Here is a 9,253-nt window from a genome sequence, read left to right as displayed (position 1 = left end):
TTATGTAACGTATGTGACATTTTAAAGTTGAAAACACTTGATACCAGTTTCTAAATTGAATTATGACGTAGGTCGAGTTGCTTTCTTCGGAAACGAGTTTTTAATACATAGCTGAACACAGATCAAGTTGACCTGGACATTTTGTGAGTAGGCCATGGTAGGATTTTTTTATCACATTGGGGCATAAATCTCCACTGTTGCGGGAAAATTGTGTTAGGGAAATCTGTTATTTCCCTTCGGAATACAAAATTCGTGCTTTTCCCAAACGCAGCCTACAAAAGTGCAATGGGACTCAGTTGTGGAAAAGTCTTGTCAAAAACATGATGCACGTGCATATCGTGGATGGTATGGGTATAAAGGACACACAAAACAAGAAATGAGAGACAACAAGGGATCGGAAGACTGCAAGCAGGCCAGAGTGTACAGGTCGTTGCAAATGCATTCAATGTCAACGATATATCGTTTGCAACATCGACACAACACCACCGACGACCAACCGCGTAGTGGTCGTCCTAGAGTCACTACTCCCTGACAAGATCGGTTCATGATACGCCAACATCTGCAGAACCGATTCCGAATGGCCACTGAAACAGCTCGGCAAACCATTGGCAACCACCAGCGTGCCATCAGTGATCGTACAGTCCGACGTCGCCTAACTGCCAACAACATCTCGTAGTACCGTCCTGCTCGTGTACCCATCCTGAGAGATCATCACCGACAGGCCCGACTGCAATGGGCCAGGCAGAATCAAAATTGGCGTCAACAGCAATGGAGAAGAATCATCTTCACTGATGAAAGTCGCTACTGTGTTTCAATGGTGGATGGCAGAGTCAGGGTCTGGCGAAGGTGGTGGTGAGGTGAAATGGGGTTTAACGTCGCGTCCAAGATTATTGCACTATATAGCGACGTTTCTGGCGAAGGAGAGGCGAACGTGTTATGGAACGAGACCTGTTGGGCGGCCCAAGCATCATGGTTTGGGGTGGAATCGGACTAAACCAGAGAGTGGGACCTGTGGTCTTTCAGAATATTGGTCCAGGCAGGGGTAATGGCATCACAGCTCTCCGCTACATTGACCAAGTCCTCAGACCCCATACCGTGCCTTGTTTTGGCCGTCATCAAAACCACACCTATCAGCAATACAACACCCGTCCCCACACTGCCAGAGTCACCAGGGACTTCCTCCAGCAGCACAACATCCAAATCACGCCATGGCCTGCCCTCAGTCCGGATTTGAATCCCATTGAACACTTGTGGAAAGAGATCCAACGCCGACTCAACGATGTACGCCCAAGGCCGACAACTGCAGCAGAACTGCGTGTAGCGTTCCTGTGGATATGGGCCAATATTCACATGGCCTTCATCAACAGGCTAGTCCACTCCATGTACAGGAGATGCGTGGCTGTAGTCAACGCCCGTGGTGGCCACACCAGGTACTGATTTTGAACCCCCCAGCTGTGATGTCTTCTGGTGCCTCCCCAAATTCACAATTCGCAAAAACATTCCCCAGACTGTTAATTTCATGTGGGTCAAACACTGACTTTCTCCGATACACTTACTTACATCTATAAGCATTTGAAAATAAAGATATTTATACGATACATCCACATGACGTTTCTTTTGCCTTTCAGTGTATGTATCTGTGACAAGATAGACGTTTGGATCCAGACGAACATCAAATATACAGTAATTAAATCTGGGCTGATAAACCATTAATTTCTAGAACAGGGAACCACCACACAGTCAACGAGGTCACATGTATTCACGCCCGATCCTCATTCTGTACCAGTACATGTAGGTATACCAGGGACTTATTCGTTGTTGTTGTTGGTTTGTTGTTGAACGCCGCACTCGGCAATATTCCAGCTATATGACGGCGGTCTGTAAATAATCGAGTCTGGACCAGACAATCCAGTGATTAATATCATGAGCATCGATCCACGTAATTGGGATCGATGACATGCATTAACCAAGTCAGCAAGCCGTTAGTCGCATTTTACGACAAGCATAGTCACCTTTTACGGCAAGCATGGGTTGCTGAAGACCTATTCTACCCCGGATCTTCACGGGTCGGGACTTATTCAACCCGGTCACTTCTTGTATGACGTATGTGGAGTGACTTGAACATTGACGATTTTTTTTGTGGTACGTCGTGCTAATGTTTGCATGCGATATGATATTTGACACTCATTGCCATTTGTTTTCGTTTGAAGAAAAAAGTTTTAACACAACTTAAATATACGTTATTAGGGATCCTTATCTTTTTACACGGCTGCCATACACGTTAATGTCACCTCAAGTGTGTTGGAACATTTCAGGCTACGATATGGTCCGTAAAGTTTTGCGACGAAAGCTAAACGAGCATGTATATATTTGTGTCATCATTCAGTTGCAACGCTGCTTTCTCCTCCATCCCGGTCATTGTATTTCAGTAATCATATGGCACTTCAGTCAGAAAACTAGCTGTACATAGCCGTTAAAATAAAATCAAGGTGGCTGGTATTTTAGTGAAGAAAATAAATTGTCCGAAAATTCCTTTAAAATATTAGACTGTTGTAAATAATGAAATTGCCTGCCACAAAAACATTTTTGTTGCAACGTGCTTTTCTTTTTAAAAATTCAGGCTCATAGTTTTTAAATATGAATAAAAAAATGTTTGTTGCTGTAGCTACGCCAGTCGAAGCGCTATGGTTGCTTTGTGGAACGGAACCCTGTTGCTTTCCTCCGTCTTGATAGTTATGTTTGGAAGGTCAGCATCATCACCGTCAACCACCTGCATCGCTATTGGCTTCTTTCCTCCGACAATAAACTATCACGTGATATAGCACAAGTTTTGTTAAGAGGACGCTAAACCAAAATTCTCTCTCTCCTCTGCACCATTTCTTGCCCTCTCGCGTTCCTCTGTAACTAACACTGTGCCATTTCATGTCACAGTTGTGACCCAAGGTGAAAGTCGCAAAACCCAGCTGTTATTTGCTAATTAACCCACATATGATGTTCAAATTTTGTAATGCTAGATCATGTTATGGCGTAATATTATACTCCGATAAGCCCTCCACGGTTCCGCAAGGGTGGTAATTTCCGAAAAGCGCGTGTAGAATATAGCCACTCCTTTCAATCGATCACCCCAGGGATGAGTATAGATTGTGCAAAATCCTAAACCCAAGCTATACATCCAACCAAGTAGACTAACATTTTGTATGATTTTAGACTTGCCTATATTTATGATCTAGATTGGTGTGTATTACATTAAATGCAGATAAATTAATGACCGTGTTAGTCTCTGAAAATCTATTTTTTTAATATATAGAAACAAGCAAGCAAATTAAAATTAAAAGGGATGCTTAGATTATAGCTATGTTTTTACAGTAAGAGCTTGGCGGAAGGGAAAATAATAGGTTGATGGACTGTAAGACAAACTAATGGCCATGTTGCAGGACAACCTACAGCCAACACCTACATTCCATTAACAAATCTAAACGACAAAACCCTGGTGGTTAAAGCGTTCGCTCGTCACGCCGAAGATCCGGGTTCGATTCCCGACATGGATACAATGTGTGAAGCCGTGATATTGCAGGAATATTGCTAAAAGCGGCGTAAAACCATACTCACTCACTTACTAAACGACAAAACTGTTTCCATAATCACAAAAAGCTGATTCCTTTGTACGATTCCAACTACATCATAAGCATGTGCTTATGAACCACTATCGTATGTCGCTGATAGTAGGTATTCGCGAAAAGGCAAGCGTATCCTGCTCCACCGGTCGCACCCGTCACAAACACATTCAAAGGCAAGGAAGGTACGTATATTGAATTGATCCTATTACACAGAATACGTTGCATTGAGAACAGACAAGAAGAACAGATACCTACAAATCGACAAACACAATGAGCAAATGTAACCGAATATCAGAACATCATTATTCGTGAAAACAAATACAGACCGAGTAAATGTGCAAACCGCAAACTATTCTCCCAACTTGATCGACTCTTGATCACCGTGTACGAGATAAACTTGGCAGCTGGTTCGACGCTGCTGTACCTCCTGTAACACATCACAGGGGTCGAGTGTGTCACATTTCCTAGATTTAGGTCAACAATCTGACGGTCCTGAGAATCAACGTCAAAAGAAAACAAGCCTTTCGACTATACAGCTCACATCCGAGCCCCGGGTGTTACAATCTGTTCATTCCGATCTCCTACGATCTGTGCTGGACGTATTTTAGTGACATCATTTCCATGTCTGGCACATTTATCAACACGATTAAGAGTTGAAGGAAAATAGTGCAGGCCAGATGTGTTCACAATTGATGTGTTGTGAAGTGTATGTTCAACACATGCTTGAAGTTGTTTGTTTCGAGCCAGATTTAACCTATTATACAATTGGGGATGAATAAACTGCCGTGCAAAAGAAAGTATACATCCATGTTTGATGTCTAAAAATGAAACAAACAAGAAATGGTTGATGTATATGATATGGATATCACGCCATCGTCACGAGGCAAGAGTTAACTGTACTGTAAAATTCCAGCTGAATTAGGCTGGAATTATCGGGGCGATGGTATCATAGACGTGGTTTGGACCTTTGCAGTTTGCAGTGTTTCGGTGACTGTTTTCAGCCTGGTAACGTTTTGACAACGTATGTAATTATTTGGTCAAATCCAATTTTAAAGTGTATACATACTTTCTTTTGCCCGGCAGTTTTTAAGGAACGTAACCCTGTCCATAATCATAAGAAATCTGTTCTACATGGAGAGATTGAACATTATTTGTTTATCATACCTCCATGTCAGAATGATGAGATCTGATTGGATCCCACCTTAACCCTCCAAGGCGGGATACATAGTATTTTATCAAGATCACGTGAATCCATCAGATGTCATCATTCTGACATGGAGGTATATACATTTCCGAACAGTGGAATAAATCCCCTATACCCCGCCACAAACAAGACAGGCTGCACATGGATTTATGAAAGGGAGAATAAATCCCTTATAACCCGCTTCGAAGCAAAAAGCAACAGGCACGTCAATGAAAGACCCAGGGCATGGCACAAGTTACCCTTAGCTCAATCAAACAACTGTTTTCTATCAATTTATTCTAGCAGCTCCATCCTTTGGTGTTTACATTCGCTTTGAGATACAATCGAGCATGCTCTTTCTAACAAGATTTCAAAGAACGTCGTACGACTCTTGCTCAGAAGTTGTTTTATCGAGGTTACAACATTCAAGGCCTCAATACATCTTTCATAAAGTTTTATGGTAGACAAGTGGAGGACATTTCCAAATTTGACGCATTAGTGATGTCCGATGCAATCCCCTAATTTGACTGTTACCATATGTTCCCATGTTTTTTCAGGTGAACAATTGACCTGCCTTTGCATGTGTTTGCGACTGGTGCCACCGTCGGACACGCTCACCTTTTCGCGAACACCTGGTATCATTACTATTTGATAGTGATTCATAAACACATGCTCATGATATAGTCGGAATTGTACAATCGACTCTGCTTTATGCATTTAGATTTATGCAGTAGATTTCTACTTGGTATGGAAAGGGTTTTGTCGCTTTATTTAATTCTTTTGCAATGTGATTATAAAACATGTCGCTGACATAGATTCGTTGTAGCAGCATCACTTTGGGTACATGTTATTTAATGCGTCCATCGTTAGCTTTTATACCACTCGTCTCCGGCTCATGGTATAACACCTAACGCGCTCCGGCTGATATTGGGGCGGCAATCCACACACCCGTCAACCTATGACTGCTTCGGCGGATGAGACTTATCAGCGGAGTCATTTTGGAGAAGACAAGAGTGAGTGAGTGAGTGAGTGAGTGGGGTGGGTGGGTGAGTGAGTATGGTTTTACGCCGCTTTTAGCAATATTCCAGAAATATCACGGCGGGGGACACCAATGATGGGCTTCTCACATTGTACCCATGTCGGGAATCGAACCCGGGTCTTCGGCGTGACGACCGAACGCTTTAACCACTAGGCTACCCGACCGCCCCGGAGACCCCGGAGAGAACAAGACCAAGTCGTAGTTGGTGGTGGGTTGTTAGAATAGTTCAATAAAGAGTTTTAGGCTTTGATACTGGCTAGTGGACACGCTTGCCTGGGGAAGATAAAATGGTGGACACTCTGAAGCAGTATTACCCTTATGACAGTTAAGCATACACCAGAACCTTTTCTGTGCCTGCCCCGCGAAATAACGTGAAGATAAACTGACGTCCAAAAGAAACTTTACCAACTGAAAATATAAATTTCAGACAATGTATAATCTAAAACACATAACCTAAATACAACAATAGTGTATGCAGAAAATGTTAATCGTCTGTTACATGTTTGCGAAATAACACGCGTAAAAGTGAAAAACACGTGCACCACGGACAACTGTTAAAACACATCTGTGACGTCATTCCATTGTTTGAACGCTCCATTATTTTTCAGGAATGGAGAGTTGCTTGTCAACTGTACATTATCTTGAAGCAACATTTGAATTAATTTCCACTTGGAACAGACGGAACTATTTTTTGACATTTATTTACAAGTGAATATTTTCATTTTTTACCGAAAACATGTGTCGCCAGCGGGGTTCGAACCCGCATCGTTAGATTTGAAAACGTGTAATTGTCAACCTCAGCTACTGCGGCACATGAAGGCATGATGTGAAATTAACTATTAAATATTTTCACAATTTTACATAAGGCTTAAAAGCTCAAAATAATATGTATATATTTTGTGTTAGAGCACGTTAGCCACAACAATGTTCATATTTATAGATAGTTAGATAAACCTTTGACGAGAAAAAACAAATAAGGAAACATAAATATCGCTTGTTCGGGGCTCTTTATTTCCAATTAAACCCATCAGCATGTGTTAACAATGTGCAAGCGATTGATAAATTCTAGTTTAGGACCCAACACAATTATGAAGAGCCGTGTACCATCCATTGTAAATGTCAACTCGCCACGGAGCTTGGCGCACGTGCAACAGCGGCAGAGAACGCATTCCTCGTGCATCACGCAAGGTCGACTCAAGCAGTATAAATACGGACAACAAAGAGTTCTGGTTTATTTTTCAAATATTTTCAACTACAGAATATTTTGTCAAAGTGTAAAAGTAGGGATGAGTTTTAAGTAGGGGAATATCCTCGTAACTCTCCATTCCTTAAAAATAATGGGCCTCGGCCCCTGCGGGGCCTCTGCTCCATTATTTTTAAGGAATGGAGAGTTACTCGGACATTCCCCTCTACCAAATGCACGTGCGGGTAAGGGTATAAAACGATTGCATCGGCAAGTCAGACATCCACAGTGATAAAAACAACAACAAAAGAAATGCCACGACTCACAGTCGAACAACGTGAACGAGCCTTGGGTATGGTACAGATGGGAGCCATCCACGCCCATATTGCACGAACCTTGTTGCTCCCGTGTTGCCGTTACCAACTTGATGCAACGTTACAGACAGACAGGGCGGACCGCTGACAGGCCAAGAACAGGCAGACCCAGGGTGACCACGCCCCATGATGACCGGTACTTGCGTACCTTGCACCTCCGAAATCGCTTCCTGACAGTGACGTCATCGGCGACAAATGCCTTAGGTTACAGGGTTAGTCGACAGACAGTGGCCAGGAGACTCAGGGCTCTTAGACCATACAGACAGCTATTGACAGCGCAACATCGTCGTCTGCGATTGAGATGGGCCCGGACTGTACGACGTTGGCAACGACGTGATTGGCAGAGGGTTGTCTTCACTGACGAAAGGCGATTCTGTATGTTTAGGGCTGATGGAAGACAACGTGTTTACCGCCGAAGGGGTGAACGAACGGCGGCGTGTTGCGTGCAGGAGGTCGTACCATATGGTGGAGGGGGTGTCATGGTGTGGGGAGGGATCTGTGGGCAGGAGAGGACACCGCTGGTCATCGTTGACGGAAACTTGACAGCTCAGCGTTACATGGATAACATTATTCGTCCAGTTGCCCTACCATTTCTCCAACAGCAGCCACGTGGTGTCATTTATCAGCATGACAACGCTAGAGCCCATACAGCCAGAATTGTCACTAACTTCCTCGCAGCCAACAACGTCAACGGCCTGCCGTGGCCTGCACGCTCACCCGACATGTCCCCCATAGAACACCTCTGGGACTTGATGGATCGTCGTGTTCGACAACGACCACACTCTCCAGCCAACCGGCAAGATCTGATCTTGGCCCTCCAAGAAGAATAGCGTCAAATCCCACGTGACCTCATCAGACGACTGCCTTTTTCTGTGCGTCGAAGAGTTTTCACGTGTATTGAGGCATGTGGTGGTCACACACGCTACTAATGACTTGTTATTGAACGTGAGCGATTGTTTATGTACTCTGCCTATTGTCCATGATTCTGAAAGCTCGAGTTTTGTACCACACCCAACTTTGGGGGGCTCTGACGTCATTCTCGGTCGAGGTATGATTGTCATTTTCAGTGTTGATTATGTTGATATATTGATCTTCTCAATACACTTTACTTCATGCATGTATGTTTTGTTGTTTTTGAGTAAGAGTGATTTCAAACTCTGGTAAAGTTTCTTTTGCACGTCAGTTTATATACAATCGAGTTTTTACTTAGAGCAGATGAAGTGTAAACAATACAACACAGGATAATTTTACAAGTAGAATCACAATGTTAATTATCTTAAAGGCACATATTTGAAATATTACATAACAGATTTCAAACCTGGATAATCTGAGGTTGCCATAAGGCGAATAAATTGTTGGACTGACGGTTGAATTACATATTTATTTGGTATGTATTGCTTTCGAATAGCTTTTAAGGATGGACATATGAAGGTGAAATGATACAGATCTTCGATATTGTTTAGATTACAATATTTACATAATCTTTTAATACTGGAATATAAAGCAATCGGTAGCAATTATACACAAGGTCGAATCTATTAAATATTTCTCTGCTTCTAGGCTATCTTAAAAAGTGAATAATAATCATATCTAGTACTAGATGATAATATATTGGTCCATTCTTGGCTGTACATATCTTTCATTCTGGTTTGAAAAGGGTTAAGAACACTAATTATACATCCAACAGTTTGGTAAGCCAAAAGCATAGCCAAGACCTGAACTAAACAGGATAAGCCTAGCATTACTTGCCCAGTTCTGTCTACCTACTGAATCATGATTAAATAACATTTCGTATGCCGAAAGCAGAAGTCTTTTAAATGGCATATGCATTTCACTGAACTGTTTATAAACAATGGG

Source organism: Haliotis cracherodii, unplaced genomic scaffold, assembly GCF_022045235.1.
Source record: "Haliotis cracherodii isolate W230 unplaced genomic scaffold, xgHalCrac1.p SCAF_15, whole genome shotgun sequence".
NCBI classification, from domain to species: Eukaryota; Metazoa; Mollusca; class Gastropoda; order Lepetellida; family Haliotidae; genus Haliotis; species Haliotis cracherodii.
This window is presented reverse-complemented; position numbering follows the sequence as displayed.